We start from the raw sequence: 21,913 nt of genomic DNA, 5'->3' as shown, positions 1-21,913 counted from the left end.
TACACTGAACCTACCTGCTAGCAGGTTGGCTATGTCGACAGGATCAGTGTAAGTGATACTGTTAAGTACTGTTACAACATGGAATCATGACTTTCAAAGCTGCAGTTATGACACACCGATTTTTAATTGCTGTTCTGATTATAGCATCCTAGGGGTGTGACATAACTGGGAAAAATAGTTGTCAGATTGTTAATTTTCTGGAAGACTTTAAAAGATGCTTGCAAGAGGGCAAATTAGTATGTTGTTTATGATATGTAAATTGCTTCAAATTTCAGATTTCCCCTAGTGATTGAGATTTGCTTAGAAGAATTCCAGAGCAGTGATGACTGTCTTAAACATCTGACTAATAAACCTTTTGCCAACATTTCATTAACATGTATTTGTTTGGTACTTCCAAACAAAGGAGTAATTGTTTCATTCCATTTGAATTTTCAAAATTTTGAATTGAGCTTGATCAGCTATTAATTATATTTGAAGAAAAGAGGAAAATTCCTTTATTAACCTGGTGCAATTTATGTTTTTTTTCTGTAATTGTGCATACATTCATAGGTTTATAGGAGGTTACTAGGCTAACAGCCCAAGAGCCTATACAAGCCTAGGCATATTTCTCCTGAGTTACACAAATTATCAATAGTTATGTGAGCAAAGTTCACACAGGTATGACTCTATGGTATGATAATTAATTTTAGCTTCCTGTCTATGTCCCTGTGGAGATGACAATGGCCTTTAGGAGTGGTACTACAATATTATTCCCCCTTCATATTTAATATTGCTGTGTCAGTTGTGGAATCCTTCAAGTTTTTGGGATCTATAATCTCCCAGGACTTGAACTGAGAGACCAATGTATAGTCCATCATACAAAAAGGCACAACAGAGAACGTACTTTCTGTAACAGCAAAGAAAGTTCAGCCTCTCACAGGAACTGTTGATTCAGTTCTATGCAGCAGTCATTGAGTCTGTTCTCAGCTCATCCATAACAGTGTGGTTTGGATCTCTGTCTAATCATGACAAAAATAGGTTACATCAAATAGTCAGTTCTTCAGAAAATATCACCGGTGCTAGTATGCCTTCCTTACATGACCTGTACTATACCAGAGTCATGAAAAGGGCAGGGAAAATCATCACCGACTCTTCACATCCAGGCCACCATCTTTCTGAAACATTACCATCATCCAGGTGTTATAAATGAATATGCACCAAAACAAGTAGATATAAGAACATTTTTTTCCACAGGCCATCAAGTTCATAAACAGTTCATAAACCGTTAACTCAGCTTATTAGGTTGGGGTACTTTTTTTCCCAAGCCTCTGAGGATTCTGTATTATTGTTTACATATTGTTAATACTTGTTTCTTTCTTTCAGAGTTTATTTCACCTTGTATGTATATGTTTTCACCTTGTATATATATATATATATATATATATATATATATATATATATATATGTATATATATATATATTGTTTGTAATAATGAATGTTCCTATTGTACAAACTGGTCACCTCAATGTATCACTTATATTTTTTCATATTTTGTAATTTGTAATTTGTATTTGTATTTTTGGAGCTTTTCTCCCTGGGCCACCACTGAAAACGGGTCCACAGGGCCCAGTGGATCTCCCCGGTAATCAAACTGGAAATAAATAAATAAATGTATATGTATATGTACTTTTTTGTCTTGTTCTTACTAGTTGCATGTATGTCGTTTGTCTTGTTCTTAATAGTCATATGTATGTCATTTATGTAATTCATACTTGAATAGTCACTGAAACTGAAGACAAATTCCTTGAATGCATTCATACTTGGCCAATAAATGTGTTACTGATTCTGATTCTGATGAGGGACATGGGTGCCACACCAGGAGTGAATTTATGATTACCCATGCATTGATCCAGGTTGCACTTGAAAAGGGCCAGGGAGGGGCTCTGCTTCATGTGACTGTTCCAGGGAAGAGTTAGCCTCTGGGAGATGTATCTATTTCTACACATGATTTGTTCATGTTAGAGACTAGGTTAAGATCCTTGGAGCGAGCAATGCTCTTGCAGTTTGATTTACAAATGTGTAACATTTTTATTAGGACCAGGTCAGAGACTGCCATGTAAGCCAGACACAGATCATAGAATACAATAATAAGGCTTACAATCTTTCCTCATAGGATTTGTTTCGTGTACCTTGCATTTTCTTAGTGAGAAACCTCTGGGTCTCTCTAGCTGTTGCAGGTGTCTGGTGAAGTACATACAAAAGGATGCATTGTACTCAATTACTGGTTTGATGAGAGACAAGTACAATGTAATTATATCATCTTTAGATCTAGATACCATGCTTTTACTTTTGAGATGTGCCACATACAAGGACATGTGGTAGTCAAAGTTCAGATTGCTATCAATCTGAGTACCCAGTTCATGTACCACTGAGTCTACCTTTAGGGGGCTGCTGTCTATACTGTAATTAGCAGGGGTGTTAGCTTTTCCAAAGGGAATAATTATGCATTTTATTTGCATTTAGCTTCAATCCGTGGCTTTGGCACCACACATTTGTCTGCTTTAATCCTTTCTGTAGTATATTAGTATCATTGGGGGGACTCAGTGATTGTTCCCAGTTTCCAGTCATCATTGAACTTGGTCATCCACAGGCCAATCACATTTGCCTGAACTTATGAGAAATAACTTCTGAACATTAACTGGCCCAGCATAGAAACTTGTGGTACACCACTGGTGACTGGCCTTTTGCTAAATTCACCCTCTTTGATTGTATATGTCCTGTCACTGAGCCATTTGGCTACCCACATGTGGACATAGGAGTTAACTCCCATCTGAGAGAGTTTCTCTACAATACCTGAGTGTGGGATTGTGTCAGATACCTTGGCTACATCAAGGTAGGTGGTATACACAGTCTTTCACTTGTTCATTGCCTTGTTGACATTCTTGAAGAACTCAACCAGTTTTAACAGAAATTATCTACCCTTAATGAATTAAAACTGCATTGCGTCCAGAGTTTGGAGATTACCTATGTCCTTACTGATGAGGTCCATAATGATTCTTTCCATGTCTTTGCAGATGAGGTTAGTTAGGTTTATGGGTCTATAATCTCTAGGGTGGATTGATGGTCTCCCTTTGTGCAGACGGATGACTTTTGCTGTTTTCCATTCTTCCAGAATATAGCCCATCCGGTGGCTGTGGTTAAACAAGGATCCAAGTGGGTTTGCTAGGTTGTGTTTTAAGTTATTTAAAAGGCAAGCTGAGATGTTGTCTGATCCCATTGATGTCAGAGCACAGTGATGACCTGCTATTTAGAGATAACAGGATGAGGAATGGCAGCAGGTATACTTTGGGGGGTGACCGGTGGAGACAGGAGGTGAAGTTGGATCTAAATCTGTCAGCTAGCTGGTCGGCTATTTCCTCCAGTTGAGTATTGGTGGTGTCATCCATATCCAGCTCTGCGCATAGCTGGGTATTCCCCTTAAGGTTTTGGTTGTAGTTAAAAATGCTTTGTAATTTTCCATAGCTATGGAAGCTATTTTATCTTCATACTTTGCTTTGAATGACTTGACAAGATCTCTAATTTGTTTGTTTAGACTAGTGAGGGATTTCTTCCTCTGATGAGTCAGTTCCCTCTTGTTTTTGGACATTAGTTTCTTTCTTTTATTGTGTAGTGTGTTTATACCAGTGGCCAACCATGGTGATTTGTTTTTCTGGCATGACCTGATTTAATCTGGTTCAGTGCAGCATGTTCTATACAACTGCTTAAGTGGTTAAAGAGAACATTGGTGTACACATCTGCATAGGAGTTTGTGTTTCTGTGTTTAGGGGGCTTTGAAAGTTCTTATGGCACCACTTAGTAGGAGGTAAATTCTCGTGGAAAAATTCTTAAGAATTCTTGAGCTTAATGGGTAAACTGGCCTTATAATTATTTCAAAAGAGACTAATTTATGGTCTGATCTTATCAAGGAGGATCATCACACTGATGAGGTGCAATGCTCCCCCATGTTAATGAGTACTGTGTCCAGGATATTTGAGCCCCTTGTGGGTGTGCTGACTAGCAGTTTCAGAGCATTTGCATTGAGTCCAAGAATCTCTGATCTGGCATGTTACTGATTGTGTATGTCTCCCAGTCGAGGGTAGGATAATTAAAATCACCCATAAGTAAGGTGTTAGGCTGCATGGTAAGTGACTCCACTAAGTTCAAGTACATGGTATGCTTTTCCTGGTTCATGTCAGGGGACCTATAGTTAGAGATGATGTGATAGTGGATTTTGTCTGTGGTTATTTGGACATGGAGTAGCTCAAGAGAGTAATATTGTTTGACCAGTCTCAAGGTGTATTTATCCTTAATGAAGATGGATGTACCTCCTCCTTTGGTTCTTTTCTGCTCGGTTTGTGGTCTGAACATACAGAAGGCATTGTAGCCTAGCACAGCTGTGGTGATTTTTGTGACATTGAACCATGTCTCATTAACTGTAGAGACATCAATTTCTTCCAAGGTGTGCTTCCAGGGAGTGTAGTTTCTTGTTTAGACTCCTAGCATTGAGCAACAATACCTTGAGTTTATCTAGAGAAGATTTTGTCATGTTAGAATGCTGGTTATTTTGAAACTGCCTAAAAAAAGGCAAAATAGAGGTGGCTAATGCCTTTGCCAATATCCAAAAGCGTATATGACACACGTGCAGACTATCTGTGGCAAAGCAGAATAGCCTGTTGACCATTTCCTCCCAGGTGACAGATATTTGATCCCCTTGGACTGGCACAGGAAATTAAGCTAATTGTTAAAGTCAATCATTTTTAGTTTATATTGTGGCATTATCCTAGGTGATGGTAGAATACTGCTTAAGGCTAGGCTCATACCTGCCTGTGACACAATCTAAGAGAGCTCAGTCATCTCTGTCTTCATATATTCCAGGGAATTATATTTCAAGTCATTCACACCCACGTGGACTATGATGGAGTCATGTTGGTACTAGTGGTTGAGTGACCTTGGTGACTAACTTGACAGATCCTGGCACCCGATAGGCAGCTAACATTAACCTTCTCTGTATCCAGCCTGGTGAGGAGGACATTCGTGTTTCTCACTATGGAGTCACCTATGGCCAGTACATTGGGTGTTGTGGTGTTATGCCTTATGGGCTTGTTTGAGACACTAGTGCATATGTGTGTGTGTGTGTGTGTGTGTGTGTGTGTGTGTGTGTGTGTGTGTGTGTGTGTGTGTGTGTGTGTGTGTGTGTGTGCATTATGTTTTATGCTCCTTGTCTGCTTTGTGTGGTTTCTGATGGCAGCATTTGGGAGGCCTCTGGGCCTTTCGTAGGTTACTAGTGAGCAGCTCTGCATATGTGGGTTTTATGTGTCAAATCTTTATTTAGCATGAGAAGTGATGCGTGTGTGCTGACAACCTGTTTGGCATTAGATTTGTCTGTATGTGAGAGTTTTGCCTCCAATTTCATAGTGTTAACTACATTTCTCACATATAATATTAGTTTGTTTCAGGAGTACATGGTTGTCAGTATACATGAGACAATTGCTACATTGCTTCAAGATGCCCATGTCTATCAGGCTAGCCAGAAAAATGATGGGACTCTGCCCATGCATGATAGCAGGTAATGCTGTGTGTTTTTTCTGGGGAAAGGAATGGGTTAATTTGACTGGACTGTGCTGATAGGCAGATATTATAATTGAGAGCTATACTTTGTGTAGTGTAGGGTTAATCAATAAAACAATGCTGCTCAGTGCACAACTGAGTAGCTCCTAGAGCAGCAGAGGACTGTGGATGATTACAGTAATGGTTATTTAAGGAAAAACTTGTACACAAGGGCAAGGATTCAGGAAGCCTCCGTGTAAGAGTTATAACTCTTAAACGGAGGCTGCAGTTAAACGGAGTGATGTCAGCATGCTTTGCATATTCATGAGAGCATGCTGAATCACACCTAAGTCTAACACGGTCCGTGTAAGACAGTAGGGGGCGTGTCCGTAGGCCGAGCCCTGCAAGCGGACACGCCCCCAGAAGAGTAAAAGTGCCCAAAGTAAACACCCACAACAGAGTCCACAGAAATGTGAATAAACACAACACATGCCCCCACAGACTATGAACAGAAAATATATAAATGAACATGTTCTTTTTTTTTTTTTTTAAATTGTAAAGATGTTTGCCCGTGAGTGCGCTCGTTTGCGCGGGCGTGCCCATAGCACAGCTACAGTTAGCAGTCAGTGGGAAAGCATATAAGAACTAAATATGCAAATTAAGCCAAAAAGCAATAGCGTAGCGGTAGAGACGTCAGCTGAAGAGCAGGCATTCATGGTTCGAGCCCCCACAACGCCAACTTTTATTTTTAGCAAAATAAGCACGAAACAAGTCCCTGACAAACATGTACACATATAAAATCACATGTTATGTAAAATGTAATGAACTAGTCCATTTATTTTGAAGAAATGTGAGGTAACAAAACAATAAAAAAATGCCAGATGTGCCTATAGCTGAGCTACAGTTTAACAAGGTGAGTGCATCTGCCCGTAGGTGAGCAGTGGTTTAACAGGTGTAAAATGAGTGCCCATAGGTGAGCAGTGGTTTCACATGCTGAAACTGTGTGCCCCTAGCTGAGCTGAGCGTACTATGCGTGCTGACAGCCAAATGAGGCGTAAGCCAGCGCACCCCATTTGCGCGGAGCTGCGCACCGCGCCAACAAGCTAACCGACGGGCAACGTTGAGCAAGCTGTAACAAAACTGCCTTTACACAGACACACCCCCTAGCCTGTCTAGACAGTCATAAAACATAAAAAGCAGTGGCAGTTTCGAACCCAGGATACCATGCACCATAGTCAAGGTACTGAACCAGTAAGCTACGACAACTGTACTCAGAAATGCAGTAATAGCAAATATATAGGAATGAATAGAAAGTGGAGCATGACAAAGCAGGTTTTGTGAAGTGGATACAATTCCAAAATGTCCAATCACCAATAAGTGCAGGAAAAACGGCATATATAAGCCCCATAGGCGGGAATACACAGCATAAACGATTGTAGAACTGACTTGCAGCCAGAATGTCAGGTGTGGGTGAGGGTAGTTGCTTTCGAGAACAGAGGTGGGGCGTTGAGGAGTCCAGATACATGGTCTGGCTCCTAGTCCACAATCATGAGGCCCAACTCATGCAGGGCCAGGTCCTGTGGGGAGCATATAGGGCTGAGGCATGGGACCGGTTGGCTCATGATCTTACCAGTGCCACAGGGAATCCAAGGACTGGTGAGCAGGTCCGTCACCACCATGCTGACCTGAAGAGACGCAAGCAGGACCAATTGAACCTTTGGATACAGTAGGCCCGGCAAATGCCCAACGCCCCACTACTGAGTAAGTTACAATTAATTATGTATGTAAGAAATTAAATTAGCTGATATTATGGAGATGTGTATTCCAATATTACTTCATTTATATTACAGCTGCAGGTGTCCGTTCTGTGAACCGCAGAGCCTATGGCGATAGGCTGGTGCGGTTGCACCACCAGGCAGGTCAGTAATCCACTCCCAGTAACTGTAAAGAAATATAAAAGTATGACAGTTAGCAAAAGAGTGCAGTGTAGTCACTAAGTAATAAAATGTGCAAGTAACAGTGTAAAAGTGTTTGCAAGTATTGCTTGATTACAAAAGTGTGTTGCAGTCTGAAATCCAAACAGAAAAATGAAAATGACTGAAATAAATTCTGAAATAAAGATGCCCCACCTATAATATCATAGTGCACAACCTGCAGCAGGCTGAAAAGTACAGCTGCAGAAGATGAGCAACTCACATGTGTGAAATATATCCCTGTTAAAATACTGAAACATGACAGAAGTGAGACTGCTGGAAAGAATTGTAATAACTACAGGTAAAACATGTCAATAAAGCCTAGAAGTAAGTACCATCCTGAATAGTAAAATGAAAACAAGTGAGAGGGTGTGAGAAAGAGTTATGAATCCACCAATAAAGTCGTAATAACCCCTGTATAAAGTATACTGCAGTCAGTACAGAATGAAATGAATGTGACAAGTAGAACCAAACTGCGAAATGTGTCCAAAGTGTTGCTGCAGCTAGAATGTGTATCCCAAAATCTGGATATGTTGCTCTCAGTCTGCAATATGCAGATAGTATGATTGTCTGAAATATCAAACATCCACAGTTGTCTATAGCTATATAAAGCAAATGTAGCAGGATGATGTAGCTGAACAAAGCCAGATATGAACGTGTATGAATAACAATAAAATGTATATTGATGTAGCAGTAACAGTCCTATCACCAAAGTGAAGTAGTTATCATATAGGAAACTGTAGTTAGAACAGTAGTGTGTATATATCTGTAGCTATTAGAAATGTACAGCATATGTATTGGTATTCGAAGGTGTTAATAATATTTCTTCACCCCACCCTATAACCACAGATAATCCATTCCACGTGCAAATGGTATGTGCAATCACAATTAACACCCCTGGACATTTGTCCTCATGGGTAATAAATATTTGCATGTCCGTTGATGCATCTGCCCTGTTCATACATCCAAACCTGATGGCCTGTTGCCATCAATCAACCCAGCATGTTGTTGGACTGTGTATTGCTGTTCAAATTATGCATGTGTTATGCTCTCTGTTCAATGGTGTGAATATCTGGGTGTTTGGTTAATGGGAATACTAATGCATGCTGTTACTACTAATTGCGAATGGTACTGTATGTTACTAACCCAAACTGTCATGACATAATGCAAAACATAGAACGACAGGGAAGGCGGGTTCCAGCGGACCCACCTCTTCCACCTCAGCTGGCGAGTGCACCTGGCACTAGTGCCCAGTCTGGACCCTCCTCCGGTGGCCCTGTGCCACCTGCGGGTGGAAGCACTGCAGTGGATGGGGCCCGTCCCCCCTCTGCAAGCGTGGCCGGAGGAGAACCACCACTCACCCTCCATAGCGTCTGGACTGTGGTACGTAAGGAGATCCGGGACTCTGTTCTTGAGCCCCTACGCCAGCTTGAGGCACAGGTGGCACAACTTACGGGCATGCCTGTTGCCCGGCCTACACAGCCCCCAGCACAGCCCCGTCCTGGGCAGTGAAGGAACAGTGGCAACAGCCCATGGGTGGGGATATCAGTTCCACTGTTGCCATCTGTGGGCTCATGGGCTCTGGATATCCAAACCTCCGTCCCCGTCAATTGTGTAACCCCCCCACACGTGTCATACACTGCCCCTGTATGCATCTTGTTTGTCTTGTCTGTTGACCTACCCAACCTACCTCCCCAGCTATACCGACTTCCTTCACCTGACATACCACTCTCACCTGAAAAAAAAAAAAGGGCACTCTGTACCCACAAAAAATTACGCCCCATACATAGCTGCCCATTCCGCACATATGTCTGCCAGACATGGAAACTATCAATTACAATTGGCTGTACAACAAGTATTATTGTTGTCCTTACACCTCTCTCAGACATGGAAGGTATCAAATGTCACACCAAATTGCAAACATATGCACAGCTGTTGCTGATGAAGACATGGGCAGCTATGGGCCTTACCTACATCCCTCCTGCAAAACCCAAGCTTGTTTCCCTACTGTCTTACCCTCTTTGTGACCCCTTTTTCACCACTTTCCTGTCTCCCCATTTTCGTTTCTTTCAAAGAAAATAGCACGGGTGTGCGCAAGAGTAAGCACGTTTCAGCGGTTGTAAGCGGGTGTGCGCATGTGTGCGCAGAGCTCAACGCCAGTGCGCATGCGTGAGCTCCGCGCAAACCAGCGCTAACCCGGTTACAATTGCTTAAAAGTGCCTTAGTCACTCTGATTGACAGGTCCTGTAGTCAGTTCAAAAGCAAAATAAAATCCCACTGGCAGTCCCAAACCCAGGAAACAGTAGTCTGCATGACTTACCACTAAGCCATGACTGTTATACAAGAGCATTGTGCTAAAATAAATATATCATGTAATAGTAGGAATGAATGTAAAGGGAATATAGGATGTGTAGTACACAAAGCATGTCATTTAGAATTACTGTCAAAACTAGTGGATTTCCATAATAGTAGTGTGTGAACAGAAACAGCCATGCTAGTTGGTAGCTAGTAGGTAATAATGTCACTGTAGCACCTTGCAAGCCACACACATACGCACAGCAGGATAATCACTGCCCATACCCCACAACCTCTTACAGGAACACATTTTTTTTTTTTACATTTGTTGACCGGGCTAGTCTAACTGGATACATGTCCATTTTCAGTAGAGGCCCAAGGAGAAAAGCTCCACTGTAACAGTCTACGGTAACACACTAAGAAAAAAATATATACAAGAGGATAACTAAACTACTAAGCAGGAGTTAGCAACTAATTAGCATACAAAACAACAGAAAAGCAATTAGTGAATCAAAAATACACAGCAACAACAGCAGTATTTAAATACAGAATTGAAAATTTTTTTTTTTTTTTTTTTTTTTTTTTTTTAGCATCTGGACTTAACCTATCATGAAGAAAAAAACTAAAAAATACTACCTGTGCAAGGCATTAGGTAGTGCAAAGTAAGTAGAGGTGATAGGAGGTAAAACATAAGCAAAGTAAGTAGCGGTAATAGGAGGTAAAATCACAAGAAAGAGGAAGTCACAAGCTGAAGAGAGTCAAGGGCAAGAATTGTAGTGATGGGAGCAGTGATATAAGCTAGCTGGAGACAAGGCAGTGTGAGAGAAGGAGAAATAATACTTGTCCAGATGATGGGTGTGTACAGTGCAGATAGAGGTAATTTATTAAAGAGGTAAGAAGATGTGGAAGTAGCAAACAAGAGTCAGTCAGGAGAAGAGCAAGGGCAGAGCCAGTGTGATTTGAGGTGGGTCTTTAAATGTTTCTTGAAAAGGGGTGTTGAGGTCAAGGTAGTAAGTTCACTAGTGAGATTGTTCCAGTGTGTACCCACAGCATTAGAGAAAAGGGAGTCACCTGCTTTGTTCTGAGATTTACATGTGGCTACTAGGAGTTTATTAGCTGATCGTAGGGTAGTGAGATTCTTATAGGGGGAAATAAGAGTATTAAGAATAGGTGCATTAGAAGGGAAATGGAGTATCCTGTGGGTAATAGTCAGTTGTTGAAGTAGAATGAGATTTTGTAGTTCAAGCCAACCTAGCTGTCTGAGATTTAAGCAATGATGAGTCTGATATGGGGCACCTGTAGCAAACCTGATAATGTTGTGGTAGGATGAGGCTAGTTTTGATAGGTTTGTTTTTGATAGGTTAATAAAGGTTGGAGAGGCATACAGTAGTGTTGAGATGAGATGTGTTTGAGCTAAAGATATCCTAGTCTCTGGTGTGAGAAATTGTTTAAGTCTATAGAGAGACATCTCTATAGACTACTCTGTAGACTACGTCTACATCCAGACCAAGTAATAAAATATGTGGAGCAAAGGCCCAAAACCAGGGACACATTGCAAATAATGTTACAACAAATGCAGACAGTTCAGAGAGTAACAGGGTCTGCATTTTGTGGGATGTTTGGAAGGGTATGAAGTCTGAAACTTGAATGTTTGTCACTATATTCTGACTTGAGCCCAGAGTGATTTGCCAGAAAAAGCTGTGCATGAGATATTGACCAAAAATATGAGTCAGAAATGTGGACAACCTGCAAATATTTGTACACATGAGAGGTCTGACACCACCATATTTGAATAGTTAAGAGCCTAGACATAGCAACAGTGAATGACTTACAGGGATGCCCCACAGACTCCATGTGAAATGTACAAACAGTAGGCAGAAAGGTGTAACAACACATGCAATGGTAACTATGGAGTCCTGAAAGTATTCACCACTTGCATGGCAGAATAAGTGTAGTAATACATATGCTCATGCTAACCCACAGTCACAACTGCAGCATACCAGACAATTTAATGGGTGTACCCCACTGATATGTACCATTCCATGAGGCAGATAACAGATGAACCTAAGAGTCTCTAGGGCCTGCTAAGCAACATACTCAAACACCCTAATAGATGTCAAGGCCCACACCATGGCCAGACCACACTGCATGCTGTAACACCCTAGCAGATATAGCAAGCATTCCAAGGTGTGAATGTACATGGAAAATAGGAAAGCTGCAGCAGCACACTACAGTCAGGACACCTAGGAGGCATACAAGTAGTGACTGTAAAGGGCAAATATTGAAGCCTTAGCAACAAAGTGCAAGCAAAAGTGAAAGGAAAGCACACACACATTAACAGTAGTAGTAGTTGTAGGTGTCAGTGTACATACACAGTTAGTACAGGAAACTGGAGAAATGAATGGAGGAATGTTAATCTACAACACAGCTGGAAATATGAGAGAGATACCAACCTTTACACTCACAGAACATTGTCCACAGCATACCAGTATGGTCCCTGCCCTTAAAATCTGAAAGGGCTATGCCCATCTCACATACCTTTTTTATAGCACTGTTCTGAAATCACAGTGAGAACTGCAATCAGTACACAACTGGCTGCATGCAATTAGCAAATGCTGGCTAACAATTGGTGCAGAGGCCATCACATGGACATACGCAGATACCTACAAAAGTATGCTGTACTTCCAGTCCACACATGCAATACTTTCATTGCACCCTGAGGAGGACGTGAGAGACAGACAGAGAGAGAGAGAGAGAGAGAGAGAGACAGAGACAGAGAAAATTGAAATTAAGCAGACACAAACAAAACTGTTCAGCAACAGCCACCTGAAAGCTGACAACTGGGAAGTGGAGCAGCAGGACAGAAAACCAGACGGCAACACAAGCAGCTGTGACAAACACAGGTAATGTAAAGTAATACTATAAAGGTCTACATACTGTGAACCCTCCATATGTGTCATAGATCTGTATCCATATGTATATGAAGATGTGTAAAGGGCAGGGGACATACAGCAACTATCAGTGAAGGCTGTACATACATTTGTATGTGAGAGCATCTATGTGCACATATCAATGTAGGTTGACTGTAGGTTGTAGTGCAATGTACAAAGTAGGTTTCACAGTTATGTATGTTTAGCAGTATGTTAGTGTGTGTATACAGTATGGTAGACAAACATGTTGATATACCTGTCTATCATATGGATATGTATGTATGTCAAAATATGTATGTATGTATGTATATATATATATATATATATATATATATATATATATAATATGCATATATGTATACATACATAGAGAGAGATGTAGGAATACATAGACAGATGTAGATAGATAGAATATGTACAAACATATATATGTAATGCACACATACAGATATAGATATATGTAGATACATATACATAGACAGACTGATTTGACTATCTACAGGTATGACTGTATATGACGACATTAACACCCCCTGTCCCACCCCCTCTGTCACTCTCACCCCCTCTGTGTCCTCCCCCTCTCCATATCTATAGCAATATATGTACATCAATATATATATATATATATATATATATATATATATATATATATATATGTGTATATGTATACAGACATATATATGTACATATAGATATATCTATATACATATATTTATATATATATATATATATATATATATATATATATATATATATATATAGAGAGAGAGAGAGAGAGAGAGATGTATATATATTCTGAGTGAGGCACATGTGTACAGATGTATTGCAACAGGTGCCTGGTGACAAAGGCATGGAGTGAACACCAGTGTCAAAACTGGAGTACCATACCCCATTTCAAATCACCTACACCAGTAACCACCAGATATGTGATTGGCTGCCCACCACTGCATGTGTCAGGGGTGAACAGGGTCATAAATGTGTACAATAGTGCCCCCAATGATATTCACAGTGGCACACTATTCCTGGAATACCTGCACATGGTATGTGTCAGCAGACATGGTGTGTCAGCTATGGACATGTAGGTCAGTGTACCCCTCCACACCACATAATGGATAACATGGCATGGACCTCACATGACAGATACAGATATGGAGAAGGACACAGTGACATGTACAACACTGTGACAATGCACTCTAACACATTACCAATGCACAGTGACTGACAACACCACAGAGTACACACATACTACCCACATAGAGGTTACCACTCCTGGATTTACGTACGTAAGTCACACCCATGACAGCTGTCCAACAACCATAGTAACACCTCACACCATCCACAATCTAAATGACTGCTGTGTGTCATCCATGCCACTGCAATAGAGAGCACATGTGTAGGTAAAGGTTCCTACCCACAGATAAGACATACCCTGCAATAAACCACACAGTGTTAAGAAGCAAGACTCCCCATGTGTACATGTCACACATACCCCTGCTGAATGTTAGTCAGATAGGTAATATGCCATATGAGTCACCCTGTGTAACATTGTGACAGCAGCAGGTACCATCACACCACATGTGTCACAATGGTCAGGGTAGCAGAACAGTACGCTGCTGTAGTCCCAGGGGCAATAGCATATTGTATAGTATTGTATTGTAATGTAATGTATTGTGTTGTATTGTATTGGTATGTTGAGGTGCCTCCTTCGTGGAGTGGAACCACTGCTGCTGTGCGCCAGTGTACAGGTACATATCCTTTAGTCAGGCTAGTGTTACATAGCACTTCTATATGTGTGTTTAGCTCCTGTCAGAGATTATGTAGCATGCAACTGGGGATACCATCAGGTCTCAGTCATGTTGTGTATTCTGCTTTCATGAGGGCGGCTCTCATCTGGACATCTGTGATGACAGGGAGGTTAAAGTCAGCTGGGATAACCATGTCTTATTTAGGGGGAGAGGGCAGGGTGACACCTGCACTGAACCTGTCTGCCACAATGTTGTCAATATCTGTGGTTTCAGTGAAATATTTGTTGTTGTGTACTAACTATGAGCATAGAGGATGGATTCTGACCAGGTTGCTAACATAACTGAAGAAGGCCTTCTGGTTATCTGTAGTGTCCCTCTTGATTTCCCTCTCAAAGTTGCCCATGGATGTTTGTATGATGGAACATAGATCCTTACTAGTGCTGCTCAGACATGCCTTCCCTTAATGGAATTATGCTCTGTCTTGCAGTAGCTTCCATCTTTTGTAATACAATCTGTCTATGGCTGGGGTCTACCAGACAGGATGCTGTCCCTTTGTGGAGAGTGTCTTGCACATATATGGGATTGCATGATCCATGCATTCTCGGAGATGTCTGTAGAAAGCATTTGTGTAGGGGTCAGCATTGTGGGTTGTATCTGCCACTGGCCCAGTGGGCTGAAAGGATACCGTGTCACTGTTACAAAGTGTAAAGTTTGCATCTGCATTGTTATTCCCTATAGTCATTTGTGCTGGTGGTGGAGGTGGGATATGTATATCCAGGGCAATTAGTGTGTGGTCAGCTCACAGTAGTTGATGATGTAGGCCATACAGTACCTAGATACAAACCCCCAGAGTGAGGAGGTGCTCTGGACCTGAATCAGTGTTCTGACTGCTGGGCTTTGGTAGTATGTCGTAATGAGTGTGCCAGGTTCTGTTGCACAGTTGCTGACGGAGCACTGATACCTGGCCATTTACATGTGTATCCACCAATAGACAGACAGATGTTATATATGTGAGATATATTGTATAATAACAGTCGAGAAGCATGTGTAGTATGTGTGCCAAATTCTGCTGACATATATTGCTGATATCAGGTTATTTTCTGTTTCAGGAACATGGCTCACCCGCAAAATCCTGCTTACTCCACAGCTGAGGATGAGGAGATACACCAGAGCCTGGTGAGGGATTATGCAATACTCTTTTCCCGCACCAGCCAGAATGAGCAGGAGAGGGCTGCACTGTGGCAAGACCTGGTCCGTCGGGTAAATGACATAGGCATGCATAATAAGACATATGAGCAGGTACGACATCACTGCAGTGATTTAATCAGAAATGTCCATCAGCGTGCGTCGGATATCCACAGGCAACAGGTCGCCACAGGTGGTGGGGTGGCTACACATCCCCCACTCACCAGACTGGGGGGACTACTCATGAGTGTAGTGGCTCCAGTCCGCCAGCAACAACAACAGCAGCAGACATGCATTATGATGGAGGCTGGAGCCATGCAGCAGCAAGACAGTGAGCGTGCAGGTAATATGCCATATGTATAGTTGACTGTTGTGTAAACTGGTAGTTAATGCATGTGTGAGGTGTGTCCTTGGTTCGTAGCTGTCACCATAGTATTTAATGTGCAAGTGTGATATCCTCAATATTAGCAGCTGACCTGTGAAAGGCGACTGTTGTACTACTGACCTGTATCATACTCAGTAACAATGGCACAGTTGTGCCCACTGACATTAGTTTCTTCATGTCTGCAGGTCCCTCTGGTGTAACAGTAATGCAGCCTATCCATGCTGGTGAGTGTGTATTAACAATACCTGTAATAGTCTTGACAGTAATAGTACTATTAGGCTCACTTAGTAGTGCTCTTTGTATGCATGTTGGTGTGTCTGTGTCTGTGTGTTGATATCATGCATACTGAGTAGTGTACAATTTTGTGCAACTGTGTGCATGTGTGCATGTGTGCATGTGCGCATGTGTGCATGTGTGCATGTGTGCATGTGTGCATGTGTGCATGTGCGCACCTGTGCATGTGTGCATGTGTGCACCTGTGCATGTGTGCACCTGTGCATGTGTGCATGTGTGCATGTGTGCATGTGTGCACCTGTGCATGTGTGCATGTGTGCACCTGTGCATGTGTGCATGTGTGCATGTGTGCATGTCTGGACCTGTGCATGCGTGGATGTGTGCATCACTGGTAATGTGTAGACATTGTAAACTGTGTTTCCTATTTCCCTCCCACAGGTTCTGGTGCTGCTCTGGTGTCATGTAGCAGGGAACCTGAATCAGGTGCCATGGGTACTGATAATGATGACATCTGTGTAATGGCACAGGAAAGTATGCCAGGGTCCGCCATTGGTCAGCCGATTGACAGTACACAGCTGTCGACCCCATCAATGCGCACAGTTATCCTGCCAATACACCCTTTGTCACCAATGTCCCTAGGTGATGGACAGCATACAGTGGGCATTGAAAAGGGTAATGTGGTATCTGTGGCACATGCCTCTCCACACAGCAGCCATGAGCATGGCCCAGAGATGGTACCACACAGACAGATGTCCAGGGGTTCTCGTGGGAGCATCCATGGGCGTACTGCCCCTGTCAGACATGCCCACAGAGGTCTTACAACCTCAGCTATGTTTCGGGCTGTCATGCAGGCACAGTCACGTATGGAACGGTACACCAGACAGGGTCTGAGGGAGCTGACAGCATGTCGCACAGCCATGACTGACAGTATGCGTGACATTGCGGCTGCCATCCGTAATTTCACCGATGTCATAGACAGACGTTGTGGGGACATATTAGACCGGTTCCACAACTACATGTCCATGAGCCAGGGCGATGGTGGATGGTTGAGGCGTCGACGTGGGCGTATGCCAGCAACAACAGCAGCTGGCAGTCATCGCGGATGACAACAGGGCTGCTGCCACCCCCATAGTGCCAGCAGCAGCCCCAGCAATGCTGGGTCTGTGCTGTCATCAGACCGCCCCAGGAGACCACGTGCACGTGGCTCTGGCCAGGCCCGACAGGGATCTGTGTCCAGTCAACAAACACCTACTTCTGATGACAGTACCCAGTCTGGGTTGGTACCGGATACGGTCCATAGCACCCCTGCAAGGCACAGGTACCATGCCCGTGGCCAGAGACACTGATCTGTATGACCTGGCAGGTACAGTCTGTGGCTGTCCACAAACACCAGTATATGGCAGCCATGAGGTGGAACTGTGTGCACCCATACACACATGCGAATTGACAACACCTAGGGCTACCGCATACACGCACACACTGCATCAGCATTGCCCCACCTTGTACTGCTGTCCCTCACCAACACACATACACATACATGTCAATCGGTGGTATCGGTGGCTGACTCAGACATACCAAGTTCACACCCTGTGCATATGATGAAACTGTGCCACCTCCTGCAATTTGTAACAACTGTGCATGTACAGGTTAACATGTTGCTGATGCAGAGGGTGACCACATAGACGTGTAGTAATAGTATCATGTTGTTAACAGTACTGTGTGCTGAATTAATTGTAGGTATATCACAGCATGCCTGATGCAGTAAGGGTGTGATTGTCATGTACTGTTGTCTACACCCATGGTAAGTGCCATAGTGTATCATCTGCACATGTTTGCATACTGGTGGTAAGGATATCAACAGAAGGCTACATACATAGGTAGCACAGGGGATAAGGTAATGAATGTAGTAATACGCAATGATGGACATGTAAACTGCAAGTGGCATGTTGCCCACACTGGACTCTGCAATGCGGATGTTTGAGGATGTTGATATGTGTGCAGTACTGCACGACTGGTACAGGACACACAGGAGCACCCTAGCACTGCAAGCTCACATCTCATACCATGCTAGACAGCCCCAACACACAAATCTAACTGTCACAGGAGGGAGAGTCCCCATATATGTCAGGGATACTGCGGTGGCAGGCCAGGTAGCATACATCCTACTAAGTATGGAACCACTGAGTGAAGGCTCAATATCTGTTATTTGACATGTGTATTACTGCAGGTATGAGCACATGGGATTCCATCCAGTTATTGTACATCCTGACAGTACATGGTCTGTACACTTGTGTGCGCTGAGACTGGACCCTAGCCATCTGACCCGTGTATTTCCATGTACATGTGCATAGTGCCTGCATATTTGCAGTGTTACCTACTGGAAGTGGTACAGCTTGTTTGTTGTACAATGGACTACATGCAGCCCTGCTTACTGTAGCTTTGTTTGCATGCATGTTTGCTTGCAATTACCCTGGAATACTGATCCCACCTGCAATGCATAGTTACAGAGCGTCTGTGGACTCCTAGTGCCATCTGCATAGCTTACTATATGTATGTCCATATCTCACTTGACAGAATGTCACTGTTTGTCCTGTTCACATGTACGTTGCCTGTGACACATTGCATATGACTTACCTGGCATGTGTCCACGTGAGCAGTCATATATGCTACTGCTAACTAATCACAGGCACTACACCCTCACATATTCATCTTGTGTTGAACCACCTGCTTCGCTAGGGATGGCCTGCACCTGTCATCCCTGGGCTTTCAGATATTGGCAAAGGCTCTTGCTACCCCCATAGTGCCTATGTTAGGCAAGGCTCAGATGACAAACCCACCTTCATAGGTATCACAAGGGATAAGAAACTAAGAGTAATGCTACCCAACGCCAGAAGTCTAAACCTCAAGATGCATGCACCCAAAACTCTCCTTGGCATGGAGAACATCGATATCTGTGCAGTAACAGATGGCTGGTTCAGGGCTACTGAGAGCACAACAGCACTACCAGGTTTAACCTCATACCATGCTTTTCAGCCCCAAAACTTGGAACGAACCACAAATGGAGGGGGAGTATTGATATTCATCAAAGATCCCCACACCTCCAGGTTGGTGGCAAAGCACCAAGCATCAGAGACTAGCCATGTGCAACTAACAATGGGTGAAACTGCCTTCCAGGTTATAGCCTGCTACAGACCACCCTCCCAAACCCAAGAACTGCACTCGGCCATCCTGTGAACAGTGGAAATATGAAGGTCTCTCCAAACACCATTATATTGGGCAACGTCAACTACCCAAACATGGACTGGGAGCATGACTCTAGCTCCGACACCCTAGGCCAAAGATTCCTAGAATATATGAGCTCAAATGCTATGGAACAACTTGTTACCACTCCCACAAGAAGGGGAAACATACTGGACCTGATCATCACCAACATGGGGACTCTATGCTCCAGACCAGAAGTGTATCCCTCACTGGTAAGATCGGACCATAAACTAATCTCACTGGATATTCACATCCCGACCCCACCCCTGCCCAGAACACCACAGTGAACAACTTCTCTAAAGCAAATTCACACTCCTCAAAACTGAGGTGGAAACCTTCAAAGCCCCCGGGCCTGTGGAAACTACAGACCAGACCGCAAATTCCTCTATAAACGCATTCTATGGACACCTTCAGGAATGCATGGATCATGTGATCCCGAATAAAACCAAGACCCAATCCTCCAAAGGCAGACGTCCTGTCTGGTGGACCCCAGCCATAAACAAACTACACAATAGAAGGAGGAAGCTACTAAATGATACAGCAAATTCCCAAATAGGGAAGGCATCACTGATCAGTATTAACAAATAACTACAGGCACTCATAAGATTGTCTAAGGCCAGCTTCGATAGAAATTGCACAGGACACTAAGGATAATCACAAGGCTTTCTTTAGTTATGTTGGGAACCTGGGTGGTAATTCCCAGATATGCTCAGAGGTAGTCCAAAATGTCAATAGAAACAACAAACCCACAGACATTGGCAACATTCTAGCTGACAGGTTCAGTGCAAACATCTCACCCCCTCTCCACACTGAAAGGGCAAATATGTATCCCAGCAGAGTGCTGCCCCCCTGACATCTCAGATGCTCAGGTAAGAGCCGCCCTCTCCAAAGCAATACACACTGCATCAATGGGACGAGACAGTGTCCCGGGCTGTGTCCTACATGACTTCCAAGACGTGCTACAACCAAACATAAACCTACTGTTCAATCCCAGCCTTACTACAGGATATGTGTCCAAAGTGTGGCGTACAGCAACAGTGGTCCCTCTACAGAAAAGTGGTGCCTCAACGGATCCTGGACACTATCACCCCATAAGCCACACTAGCTTGGTCTGCAGAGCTATGGAAAGGATCATCATGGACCACATAAATATAGATATTGCAGACCTACAGACACTGGTTCATACCCAGTTTGGCTTTGTTAAGGGCAGATCCTGCCTCTCAAACCTGGTTGATTTCTTTGAAACAGTCGCCAAGGCCATTGACAAGGGGAAGGCGGTTCACACAGCCTACCTGGACCTCGCAAAAGCCTTCAAAACAATACCCCACTCGGGCATTCTAGAGAAGCTCACCAGCTTAAAAATAAGCCCCTATGTCACTAGATGGATTGCACACTGGCTCAAGGACAGAACCCACAAGGTTAGAATTGCTGGAGCCATGCCAGACTCCACACCAGTTACGAGTGGTGTCCCACAAGGCTCAGTCCTGGGACCTCTCTTGTTTGGTATATATTTATCGGAGGTACAGGCCAACACGGAAGGACTGTGGCTGACCAAATATGCAGATGACTGCAAACTGGCCGCCATAATTGACTCTCCAGCTGACACAAGCATCTTCCAAAGGGGCATCATAGAAACATACAACTTGTGCCAGAGCCATGGCCTCCAGCTGAATGCAAAAGTGTGTATAGTCATCCCCTTTGGCAAAAACAAAGTGCCCACAAAGTACCACATAGGTGGTACTCCATTACGTACAGAAGTAATTAGGGACCTGGGGACCCAAGTTGATAGCTATCTCTCATTTGACAACCACGTGGCCAAAGTGGTGAGAAAGACATTGTATATAGCCCACCCAATCATGAAGGGATTCACATCTACATCAGGGGAGGACATTGTTGCTCTTTACTCATCCCTCATCAGCCCCATAATTGAGTGCAATCCCCCTGTCGGGATGTACCTTACCAGACACCTGCAGCAACTGTTAAGACCCCACAAGTACCTCACCAAGAGGATCAAAGGGCTCAAACAGATGCCATATGCTGACCGGTTAAATAAACCCCAGCTCTACTCAGTGGCATACCGCCTGTTCATAGGCGATCTGTGCCTAATGTATAACACCATGTCGAACCCGGAATTAATGGGCATGCTGCACCTGAGAATATCCAAATCCCATCGGGATACACGCTTGAGAGACCTGAGCCTCAGCACTGAAATAAATATGACATGCTGGAGGAACAGATTCATAACCCAGAGGCTCACTTCACTGTGGAATAAACTCCCTTTCCAGGTTAGGCAGAGTCCCTCATTGACTCTCTTCAAGAGGAATCTTGATGAGTGGATG

The sequence above is a fragment of the Protopterus annectens genome, chromosome 2.part1 (genome assembly GCF_019279795.1).
Source record: "Protopterus annectens isolate FY-2018-M chromosome 2.part1, PAN1.0, whole genome shotgun sequence".
Classification (NCBI taxonomy): domain Eukaryota; kingdom Metazoa; phylum Chordata; order Ceratodontiformes; family Protopteridae; genus Protopterus; species Protopterus annectens.
Note: the sequence above shows the minus strand (reverse complement) of the source record.